At 40.5% G+C, this 12,984-nt stretch overlaps 1 protein-coding gene across 15 annotated transcripts in view; it reads left to right on the top strand.

Moving 5' to 3' along the window:
* Positions 1-346: 346 nt before the first annotated feature.
* The window catches only part of ppfibp1b (PPFIA binding protein 1b), a 56,510-nt gene continuing 43,872 nt past the window's right edge, over positions 347-12,984 (top strand). For 11 of the 15 annotated variants that reach the window (XM_020455851.2, XM_020455854.2, XM_020455852.2 and 8 more), the window contains exon 1: positions 929-1,069. The gene's annotated coding sequence lies outside the window, so the exon portion shown is untranslated. Of the gene's footprint in view, positions 435-927; positions 1,070-12,984 lie in introns of those variants that run through there. The other 4 variants (XM_020455850.2, XM_020455853.2, XM_031801642.1 and 1 more) reach the window with 3 other exon arrangements.

A 12,984-nucleotide genomic window follows, 5' to 3' on the forward strand; every position in this document is an offset into this window, starting at 1 on the left:
GTACTGTAGGTGCAATGCATTATGAGGATGAAAATAGAACAATGTTACTGTTCTTTGCCTTGCTCAAATGTCTTTGCTCAAGATCAGATCACTTCTCAGGGAGAATTCAATATAATTGAATCATTAGTGGAATTTGTGTGGGTGCCATGGGAGGCTGGGAACCTACTGGCACTGCGTTGCACTGGCATTGGCACTTGCCCCGGCTGCATTTGTAGCAGATGTTACTGTGCTTGTCATTCACTAGATGGTGCTAAATGTCAAATTTAACAAAGTATATGGTCTCTGATTACACAGGCTGTGTACAAGATGAGTGTGGCAGCCTTGTTCACTAAGCCAAACCCACTTACAGTTGAGGAGCACACCAACAGAATATTTGTAAGACTGGATAAAGACAACAATGGTAAGGATCGCACAGGAACCATTTCAAAACACAGGTAATCCTAATTTAAAGTTACAAAACCTACAGTATCCCAGTCAGCTGGTCAGCTATTGCTGCAGTTCCTCTCTATTCTAATTATCCAGCCCTGCCTTGAACTGTATTTTCTTGTATTTGTGATTGTAACTACATCTTGTGAGTGTGCAGCCAATACAAGGCTGTAAACATATCCTTTTGATCATTCTATTTTATTCTACAACCATTCTATTAACAAGGTCTAAGATGTTTTTTTTACCCCTTATTGTACAAGAAAGGCAATAGAACACTGGAAATTTGAAAAGTAATTATGAAATACATTTCCCAGACTTTCACTTAGGTTACGTGTGTGCCCCCTACAGACCACTTGGGGCCGTCTTGCTTTTTAAAATTGATTGGCAGGCATGTCCCAAACTCTGAAAAGATCAGAGACTTTCCTCTTGCCAAACCAATCCAATCGGGAGCGGGGCGGGATGTGCCTGCCTGCGATGACGTTTCCACTTTCCAACTTCCCATCGTCCCATTTCCGACATGGCGTAGAGAAGAGGCAACGCATCGGGCTGGTATTGTAGCGGAAAAGTTGATAAAGTACAGGGATTTCAGTAGGAGGATATATAAACCGTTGGAAGTTATAAATAGGATTCAAGCAAAGTTTCGGTAAGTGCGACATTTATGCAGATGTTTTGTATCCATCTAATTCAGTCACAGTGAGTAGCGGCTGCTGTGATTTGGCAACAATGACAATGTTGACAGTCGTAATGTTACTTTTATCTAACTCATTCTAATATTAGCACTTTTAATGGCATACTGTTGCAATGTTAGTTTTGCACATTGAGTTCTTTGCAAGGAAAATTATTGACAGCTTTCATTTTGTTCCAGTGAATGAATGTAGCCTACGTACGTCAAATTCGTTCTTTAAAAAGTGAAATGTTATAATAATTACACCTTAACAGATAGCATGTAGCCAGCAACGTGGCTTCTCACTTTAATCTACAGCAGGGGTCTTGCAACGTTTTCTTGCCCAGGGACCCCCGCCCAGGCAAACCGGCGACCCAGGGACCCCAATCATACGTTAACAACAACAAAAATGTCACGTCCTGTCAGGTGAATGATAATGGCAAGGAGAAGTAATCAACATTTTTTTATTTATTAAATAATTGTGTTTTTTAGATAATTTTGACCTCCCCACGTTGTTGGAAGAGGAAGTATAACTCAATAGCAGGGATTTTCAACTAGATAAACTGCGGGACTATTTTTTTTTTTTATTGAGCGATGGTCAGGGGACCCAACCTGGTCTCATTCTGTCTGCTAATCTGAGACACTCGATTTAGTCTGATATGTTGTTACTTTTCGTATGGTATGTATTAATTTGTGGATGTCATCAAATTTATATTTATTTAGGATTGGATGTTAAATGGCTGTCCTGGCTCTCTGTGGTCACTAAAGATCCTACTTATCGTAAGAGTAGGGGTGTTAACCCCTGTGTCCTCGCTAAATTCCCAATCTGGCCCTCATACCGTCACAGTCAACTAATCATCCCCAGTCTAGAATTGGCTCATTCATCCTGGTAAAATAAGGGTTATTTATTATTTTTAAACATGTTACTAATTACAATTTGTATTATATGTTAGGAATTAGCTAAATGTACAATATGTTACAAATCTGAAAAATTGACTATGTTATGAATTTGCAATATGTATGATTTGTTACAATTCTAACTAGGTGACTAATGTTAGCTAGCTGGACGTTTGCGTTATATGCTCACCCATCCACCCCAACTTTTGTTTTTGCCTTAAATAACCATATGTCTTATGTAACCATACCAAACGTAACATACTTTTGGTCATGTAGTGTATGTGGACACCTGCCCGAACATCTCATTCCAAAATCAAGGGCATTCATATGGAGTTGGTCACCCCCTTTGCTGCTATAACAGCCTCCACTCTTCTTGGAAGATTTCCCACTAGATGTTGGCACATTGCTGCAGGGTCTTGCTTCCATTAAGCCATGAGCATTAGTGAGATCAGACACTGATGTTGGGGGATTTAAGCCTGGCTCGCAGTCGCGTTCCAATTCATCCCAAAGGTGTTCGCTGGGGTTGAGGTCAGGGCTCTGTGCAGGCCAATCAAGTTCTTCCACACCGATCTTGACAAACCATTTCTGTATGGACCTCGCTTTGTGCACGGGGGCATTGTCATGCTGAAACAGGAAAGGGACTTTACCAAACTGTTGCCACAAAGTTGGAAGCACAGACTTGTCTAGAATGTCATTATATTCTGTAGTGTTAAGATTTCCCTTCACTGGAATGAAGGAGCCTAAACCATTAAAAACAGCTCCAGAGCATTATTCCTCCTCCACCAAACTTTACAGTTGGCACTATGCATTTGGGCAGGTTGCGTTCTCCTGGTATTTGCCAAACCCAGATTCGTTCTTTGGACTGCCAGATGGGAAACATGATTCATCACTCCAGAGAACACGTTTCCACTGCTCCAGAGTCCAATGATTACCATGCACACTGCCAAGCGTCAGCTGGAGTGGTGTAAAGCTTGCCTGGAGTGATGTAAGTATTGCAACTGAGGACAGACTATTGTTTACTCGCTACGCACTTCAGCACTTGGTGGCAAACTGACTTGTTGGAAAGGTGGCATCCTATGACATTGCCATGTTGAAAGTGTCACTGAGCTCTTCAATAAGGTCAAAAAATGAACTTGGGTGGCCAAGTAAAATAACCTACGGGCCAAATTCGGCCTATGGGCCGCCAATTGGTGAAACCTGTTCTATAGCCTATTAGTTAGAAAGGTACTGTAACTTCAAACCACATTTTCGCGAAGAGCAGCTGTTTAACAAAGGTTAGCCATGTGTTGGCAAAATGTATGTCCAAGTCAAGAAAGCCTTTACATGAGTGCTTTTTCAAAGCCTATGTCAGATACTCCAGTGAGTATAATTGGCACCAATGAGTGTAATTTGCTCAATATTAGGACTTGAAAAATAAATTTGACATAATTTGATATTAGATTCTCTCCTCTGTTAATACTGTAGGTATGTAATTCAAAGTTTGTTTGTTCGGTTGCTAGCGATATTCATAAAAACATGGGGGGGACCAATCCATATTTTAGCGGACCAACTGCAGTACCTCACGGGCCCTAGGGGGCATACCCCTGATCTACAGACAGCTGTGATGCTTTCAAACACTTGCTGCCATTCATCAATATGTTACCGTTTTCGCAACAGTCGTTTTAACAGATGGCCACGAATGTTCTCACCTAGATTCAGGTTGATTCATTGTTTTCGCTAAGATTATAAGGTAGAATTTATTTTGATCCACACACTAGTTGAGTCAACTGTTATGACTTAGAACAAAATATATATATATATTTAGTTCTATTTCTCTAGCACAGGGCTCTCCAACCCTGTTCCTGGAGCGCAACCCTCCTGTAGGTTTTCGTTCCAACTCTAATCTAGCACACCTGATTCTAATAATTCCATGGTTGATTAGCTGAATGAGATTAGTTACAACTGGTTGGATTGAAAACCTACATGAGGGTAGCTCTCCAGGAACAGGGTTGGCGAGCCCTGCTCTAACGTCTTCTGTTAGTTTATATTTCTGCATGAGCTTTTCGATGGAGAATGCTTCTCAAAAGGAGGCTACTGCAGCAAATAGACTTCAAGATGACGACAATTATAATTTTGCCCCTTTTTCAAAGCACTGCTCTCCTTCTGTCTTTTCCACAGATGTGCTGCTACACTGTTTCAAATGTCAGGGAACCCCTTGAGCCCATTTGTCAGAGCTTGCTCTCCTCTCCACTGCACAATAGCAAATATATGCTAAATGGGATCCTTGGGACATCCCTAACTTTAATCCGTTCCTTAACTGTTTTAAATGTCAACTTCAATGGGGTGACGTCAGAGCTGGACATCACCCCATTGCAAGGATCTCACTTAGACTTTTCCGATAGCAAATATCTTTCAGTGAAATAGAAGTGAATGGTAAAATCAGTTTGACTGTTCAATGGAATCATTGGTATGTTCCCTTATCAGGCATATGTTTAATGTCTTTAGTTTAGTGGCTTTTTTTCACCTTTATTTAACCAGGTAGGCCAGTTGAGAACAAGTTCTCATTTACAACTGCGACCTGGCCAAGATAAAGCAAAGCAGTGCGACAAAAACAACGGAGTTACACATTAGATAAGCAAACGTACAGTCAATAACACAATAGAAAATCTGTATACAGTGTGTGCAAATGAAGTAAGGAGGTAAGGCAATAAATAGGCCATAGTGGCAAAGTAATTACAATTTAGCAATTAACACTGGAGTGATAGATGTGCAAGTAGAAATACTGGTGTGCAAAAGAGCAGAAAAAATACAAATATTGGGATGAGGTAGGTAGTTGGTTGGATGGGCTATTTACGGATGGGCTATTTACAGATGGGCTGTGTACAGCTGCAGAGATCGGTAAGCTGCTCTGACAGCCGATGCTTGAAGTTAGTCAGGGAGATAAGTCTCGAACTTCAGTGATTTTTTGCAATTCGTTCCAGTCATTGGCAGCAGAGAACTGGAAGGAATCCAAAGGCATCCAAAGAGGTGTTGGCTTTGGGGATGACCAGTGAAATATACCTGCTGGAGCGTGTGCTACAGGTGGGTGTTATGGTGACCAGTGAGCTGAGATAAAGCGGAGCTTTACCAAGCAATGACTTATAGATGACCTGGATCCAGTGGGTTTGGCGACGAATATGTAGCGAGAACCAGCCAACGAGAGCATACAGGTCGCAATGCTGGGCAGTATATGTGGCTTTGGTGACATTAAATAGCAGGGCTCTAAATTAACATTTTGGGAGTGAGCCTGATCTGCTCTAGAGGTCCAAATTGGAATGCAAATGTTTCTTCATATTTGTGCTTTTGGAATGCTTAAGCACCAAAGCTGAAGAACTGCTTCTCTTACGTTCACTCAGGTGTATAGTCCGAGTAACGTTAGAATGTGTGGTTTATGCCTTCTGAAAGAATAGCAATAGCCTAAGTTCTCCAACCAACTGAACAAAGCATGCATGTAGTGAAAGACACTTAACAACTCCATTAAAAAAAAATGTATTCAGATGCTTGTCATCACATTCAAACTTTTTATCTTAGCTCATAGCAGCCTCTAATTTTCTCGGATACATTATATTTTGTATTTGTGGCTCCTGTCTTGTTGCCTGACTACCCAGTCCTTGCTCCGGCCAAACGATACGCCACTGCTACAGATGTTAGTTTCTTCTCCGCGATGAGTCTGGATCTGAGTATCTACCCACGGATTTCGAGAAAGCAAACACATTCTAACTGTTCAGATTGGTCCCAGAAATCGATGAGTCGGTCCAGAGAAAGAACACGTGGGTAAAGATGTGTTTTGACACTTCGTCGTTGGCTTTGATACTCTGATTAGAAATGATCCAATCGCTGATGACTTTGTTTTGTACATCACCACAATTGACTTTAACAATGGCAGTCAGACTGAAGTATGAAGCAAACATAGATCAGCAGAAGTATTCAGTTCAAGTCATCAGGCAACCTGTCTTGCACCATGTGAATATGAAAATGCCATAGAGAATTGAGTATTTTCACAGTTAACGAAGCATATACATACATACATACATACATACATACATACATACATACATACATACATACAGTTGAAGTCGAAAGTTTACATACACCTTAGCTAAATACATTTAAACTCAGTTTTTCACAATTTCTGACTTTTAATCCAAGTAAAAATTCCTTGTCTTAGGTCAGTTAGGATCACCACTTTATTTTAAGAATATGAAATGTCAGACTAATAGCAGAGAATGATTTATTTCAGCTTTTATTTCTTTCATCACATTCCCAGTGGGTCAGAAGTTTACATACACTCAATTAGTATTTGGAAGCATTGCCTTTAAATTGTTTAACTTGGGTCAAACGTTTCAGGTAGCCCCCCACAAGCTTCCCACAATAAGTTGGGTGAATTTTGGCCCATTCCTCCTGTCAGAGCTGGTGTAACTGAGTCAGGTTTGTAGGCCTCCTTGCTCGCACACGCTTTTTCAGTTCTGCCCACAAATTTTCTATTGCATTGAGGTCAGGGCTTTGTGATGGCCACTCCAATACCTTGACTTTGTTGTACTTGAGCCATTTGCCACAACTTAGGAAGTGTGCTTGGTGTCATGGTCCGTATGGAAGACCCATTTGCGACCAAGATTCAACTTCCTGACTGATGTCTTGAGATGTTGCTTCAATATATCCACATAATTTTCCATCCTCATGATGTCATCTATTTTGTGAAGTGCACCAGTCCCTCCTGCAGCAAAGCACCCCCACATCATGATGCTGCCACCCCCGTGCTTCACAGTTGGTATGGTGTTCTTCGGCTTGTAATCCTCCCCCTTTTTCCTCCAAACATAACGATGGTCATTATTGCCAAACGGTTCTACTTTTGTTTCATCAGACCAGAGGACATTTCTCCAAAAAGTACGTTCTTTGTCCCCATGTGCAATTGTAGTCTGGCTTTTTCTATGGCGGTTTTGGAGCAGTGGCTTTTTCCTTGCTGAGCAGCCTTTCCGGTTATGTCGATATAGAACGTGTTTTACTGTAGATATAGATACTTTTGTACTTGTTTCCTTCTGTATCTCCACAAGGTCCTTTGCTGCTGTTCTGGGATTGATTTGCACTTTTCACACCAAAGTTCTGTCTCCTAGAGATGAACGTACGTGTCTCCTTCCTGAGCGGTATGATGGCTGCGTGGTCCCATGGTGTTTATACTTGCATACTATTGTTTGTACCGATGAACGTGGTACCTTCAGGCGTTTGGAAATTGCTCCTAAGGATGAACCAGACTTGAGGTCGACAAAAAAAAATCTGAGGTCTTGGCTGATTTCTTTTGATTTTCCCATGATGTCAAGCAAAGAGGCACTGAGTTTGAAGGTAGGCCTTGAAACACATCCACAGGTACACCTCCAATTGACTCAAATGATGTCAATTAGCCTATCATAAGCTTCTAAAACCATTACATTTTCTGGAATTTTCCAAGTTGTTTAAAGGCACAGTCAACTTAGTGTATGTAAACTTCTGACCTAATGGAATTGTGATACAGTGAAATAATCTGTCTATAAACAATTGTTAGAACAATTATGTTTCATGCACAAAGTAGATGTCCTCACCGACTTGCCAAAACTATAGTTTAACAAGAAATTTGTGGAGTGGTTGAAACACTTAGGTTGGAGTCAATACAACTCGTTAAAGTTATATATGTGTATATATGTGTATATATATGTATATATGTATGTGTATATATGTGTGTATATATATATATATATATATATATATATATATATATATATATATACAGTGCCTTGCGAAAGTATTCGGCCCCCTTGAACTTTGCGACCTTTTGCCACATTTCAGGCTTCAAACATAAAGATATAAAACTGTATTTTTTTTGTGAAGAATCAACAACAAGTGGGACACAATCATGAAGTGGAACGACATTTATTGGATATTTCAAACTTTTTTAACAAATCAAAAACTGAAAAATTGGGCGTGCAAAATTATTCAGCCCCCTTAAGTTAATACTTTGTAGCGCCACCTTTTGCTGCGATTACAGCTGTAACTCGCTTGGGGTATGTCTCTATCAGTTTTGCACATCGAGAGACTGACATTTTTTCCCATTCCTCCTTGCAAAACAGCTCAAGCTCAGTGAGGTTGGATGGAGAGCATTTGTGAACAGCAGTTTTCAGTTCTTTCCACAGATGCTCGATTGGATTCAGGTCTGGACTTTGACTTGGCCATTCTAACACCTGGATATGTTTATTTTTGAACCATTCCATTGTAGATTTTGCTTTATGTTTTGGATCATTGTCTTGTTGGAAGACAAATCTCCGTCCCAGTCTCAGGTCTTTTGCAGACTCCATCAGGTTTTCTTCCAGAATGGTCCTGTATTTGGCTCCATCCATCTTGCCATCAATTTTAACCATCTTCCCTGTCCCTGCTGAAGAAAAGCAGGCCCAAACCATGATGCTGCCACCACCATGTTTGACAGTGGGTATGGTGTGTTCAGGGTGATGAGCTGTGTTGCTTTTACGCCAAACATAATGTTTTGCATTGTTGCCAAAAAGTTCAATTTTGGTTTCATCTGACCAGAGCACCTTCTTCCACATGTTTGGTGTGTCTCCCAGGTGGCTTGTGGCAAACTTTAAACGACGATATCTTTAAGAAATGGCTTTCTTCTTGCCACTCTTCCATAAAGGCCAGATTTGTGCAATATACGACTGATTGTTGTCCTATGGACAGAGTCTCCCACCTCAGCTGTAGATCTCTGCAGTTCATCCAGAGTGATCATGGGCCTCTTGGCTGCATCTCTGATCAGTCTTCTCCTTGTATGAGCTGAAAGTTTAGAGGGACGGCCAGGTCTTGGTAGATTTGCAGTGGTCTGATACTCCTTCCATTTCAATATTATCGCTTGCACAGTGCTCCTTGGGATGTTTAAAGCTTGGGAAATCTTTTTGTATCCAAATCCGGCTTTAAACTTCTTCACAACAGTATCTCGGACCTGCCTGGTGTGTTCCTTGTTCTTCATGATGCTCTCTGCGCTTTTAACGGACCTCTGAGACTATCACAGTGCAGGTGCATTTATACGGAGACTTGATTACACACAGGTGGATTGTATTTATCATCATTAGTCGTTTAGGTCAACATTGGATCATTCAGAGATCCTCACTGAACTTCTGGAGAGAGTTTGCTGCACTGAAAGTAAAGGGGCTGAATAATTTTGCACGCCCAAGTTTTCAGTTTTTGATTTGTTAAAAAAGTTTGAAATATCCAATAAATGTCTTTCCACTTCATGATTGTGTCCCACTTGTTGTTGATTCTTCACAAAAAAAGACAGTCTTATATCTTTATGTTTGAAGACTGAAATGTTGCAAAAGGTCGCAAAGTTCAAGGGGGCCGAATACTTTCGCAAGGCACTGTATATGTATATATATATATGTATGTTTGTGGGTGTATGTATGTACATTAGAGGTCGACCGATTAATCAGAATGGCCGATTTAATTAGGGCCGATTTCAAGTTATAACAATCGTAAATCATTATTTTTGGACACCGATTTGGCAGTTTAAAAAAATAAAAATATTTTTTACACCTTTATTTAACTAGGCAAGTCGGTTAAGAACACATTCTTATTTTCAATGACGGCCTAGGAACAGTGGGGGAACTGCCTTGTTCAGGGGCAGAACGACCAATTTTTTTTATTTATTTAAAAAAAAATGTTTTTACCTTGTCAGCTCGGTGATTCAATCTTGCAACCTTACGGTTAACTGGTCCAACACTCTAACCACCTGCCTCTCATTGCACTCCACGAGGAGCCTGCCTGTTACGCGAATGCAGTAAGAAGCCAAGGTAAGTTGCTAGCTAGCATTAAACTTATCTTATAAAAAACAATCATTCAATCATAATCACTTGTTAACTACACCCGGTTGATGATATTACTAGTTTATCTAGCGTGTCCTGCGTTGCATAGAAATGATGCGGTGCGCATTTGCGAAAAAGGACTGTCGTTGCTCCAACGTGTATCCAACCATAAACATCGATGCCTTAAAATCAATACACAAGTATATATTTTTAAACCTGCATATTTAGTTAATTTTACCTGCCTCCATGAATTTCTTTTAACTAGGTAAATTGTCACTTCTCTTGCAACGGAGTCAGGGTATGTGCAGCAGTTTGGGCCGCCTGGCTCGTTGCGAACTAATTTGCCAGAATTTTACATAATTATGACATAACATTGAAGGTTGTACAATGTAACAGCAATATTTAGACTTTGGGATGCCACCAATATTCCCAGGTAAGATGTTTTAAGTTGTAGTTATTAAAGGAATTATAGGGATATTTCTCTCTACCATTTGTATTTCATTAACCTTTGACTATTGGATGTTCTTATAGGCACTTTAGTATTGTCAGTGTAACAGTATAGCTCCCGTCCCTCTCCTCGCCCCTACCTGGGCTCGAACCAGGAACACATCGACAACAGCCACCCTCGAAGCAGCGTTACCCATGCAGAGCAAGGGGAACAACCACTCCAAGTCTCAAAGCGAGTGATGTTTGAAACTCATTAGCACGCACCCCGCTAACTAGCTAGCCATTTCACATCGGTTACACCAGCCTACTCTCAGGAGTTGATAGGCTTGAAGTCATAAACAGCTCAATGCTTGAAGCATTGCGAAGAGCTGCTGGCAAAACACTCGAAAGTGCTGTTTGAATGAATTCTTACGAGCCTGCTGGTGCCTACCACCGCTCAGACAGACTGCTCTATCAAATCATATACTTACTTATAACATAACACACAAATACGAGCCTTCGGTCATTAATATGGTCGAATCCGGAAACTATCATCTCGAAAACAAGACGTTTATTCTTTAAGTGAAATACGGAACCTTTACGTATTTTATCTAACGGGTGGCATCCATAAGTCTAAATATTGCTGTTACATTGCACAACCTTCAATGTTATGTCATAATTGTAAAATTCTGGCAATTTAGGCGGCCCAAACTGTTGCATATACACTGAATCTGCGTGCAATGAACGCAAGAGAAGTGACACAATTTCACCTGGTTAATATTGCCTCTAACCTTCTTTTAGCTAAATATGCAGGTTTAAAAATACATACTTCTGTGTATTTATTTTAATAAAGGCATTGATGTTTATGGTTAGGTACACATTGGAGCAACGACAGTCCTTTTTCATGAATACGCACCTCAGCGATTATATGCAACGCAGGACACGCTAGATAAACTAGTAATATCATCAACCATGTGTAGTTAACAAGTGATTTATGATGGATAGATTTTTTTAATATAAGATAAGTTTAATGCTAGCTAGCAACTTACCTTGGCTTACTGCATTCGCGTAACAGGCAGTCTCCTTGTGGAGTGCAATGTAATCAGGTGGTTAGAGCATTGGACTAGTTAACTGTAAGGTTGCAAGATTGAATCCCCCGAGCTGACAAGGTAAAAATCTGTCGTTCTGCCCCTAAACAAGGCAGTTAACCCACCATTCCTAGGCCGTCATTGTAAATAAGAATGAGTTCTTAACTGACTTGCCTAGTTAAGTAAAGATTAAATAAAGGTGTAAAAAAAATGGCCAAATCGGTGTCCATAAATACAGATTTCCGATTGTTATAACTTGAAATCGGCCTGATTAAATCGGCCATTCCGATTAATCGATCGACCTCTATTATAGAGTAAGAAAGCAAGGCTCCGAATGGGTCAAACAGTTTGCATGTTCAGTGTCGTTAATGGGGGGGAAAGGGGTTTAGTCAAGGCATATGAGTCAACTCGAGATCAAATCCTAAAAGGGAAGCAAGTCTTTCTACAGCTCTTTAAATGACCTCTTCGGTAGATCCAGCACTGGCTGAATCAGAGATTTGTATGTTTATGAGTATCTTTAGATTTGGATTTATTTTGCCAACTGGATAAACATTTACTGTCCCTCACTGGCTGTCTGATGCTACACATAGGAATTGGTGCCAACATCGTAAAATCCTCTTTCCTATACAGAGCACTTTCCAGCCAGAGAAACAATGCATCGCAACGCGTCTCAGCTCGATCTCTTGGAAGTCAGAGCCAGCTCCCAGAGTTGCATGGCTGCCATAAATGCTTCTTTTCTTCACAGATAAGTGGCCCTCAGGACAGTATTTTTCTGCAGCTTGTACCAGGAGATTGCCTGCCTAACAGAGAGAAACCAGAGTTCAGCATAGGACAGAGTTTTGTATGTCAGGGTTGTGTTCATCAGGGCACACATCAGAAAACGTTTTAAAACGTTTCTCAACTGAAATGAAAATGAGCATTTCTTATTGGACAAGTCCAAGTTGTCCCTCACTGTTTCAGTCCATTTTCTTCTGTTTGGTGCCTGATTAAATATGACCTGGGAATAGCTTAGTGCTCTGTGCTGTGCAGAGGATGGGTTGTGATTCTTTCTTAGCCTGAAGAGCCCAAAGCTGATGGATCTGAAAAGCCATTAGTGAGAGTCTCTCTCCCTTCTTTCCCTTGAGCTCATTACTCTGCCCCAGTGGATTGCATGCCAGAAGTTTCCTCTTGAGGACAAGAGCGTTTGTGAGTGACTATTGAATAATGTTTTTACTCAGAGTACTGTAGGTCTGAAAAGCATATTCAGTCAGACAGCTGCCATTACTGTGCAGTGTGTTGTGGCTTGGTATTGTCATTGTGATTTTTTTTTTTGCACACTTTCCTGCAGTCTTTGTAAGCTTCTCAGTTCAAACCCCTTTCAGCGTCAACAATGGCTGATTGTGTCTTCTTGCACTTAGTAGAAGTGGCACTTATGGAACGCACAGAGACTTGATGTGTGTGGCAGGGTTTCCATTAGGAAAAAGTACAACGTGCCCGGGAAGCATCCAATAAAACTTCATTTTCAAAATGTTCACATTTTCAAACATTTGACAGTACCTGTCAAAAGTTTGGACAAACTTATTCAAGGGTTTTTCTTAATTTGTACTATTTTCTACTTTGTGGAATAATAGTGAAAACATCAACTTTGAAATAATTCTTTAAAGTT

Source organism: Oncorhynchus kisutch, linkage group LG22 (assembly GCF_002021735.2).
Source record: "Oncorhynchus kisutch isolate 150728-3 linkage group LG22, Okis_V2, whole genome shotgun sequence".
In the NCBI taxonomy this organism is placed as follows: domain Eukaryota; kingdom Metazoa; phylum Chordata; class Actinopteri; order Salmoniformes; family Salmonidae; genus Oncorhynchus; species Oncorhynchus kisutch.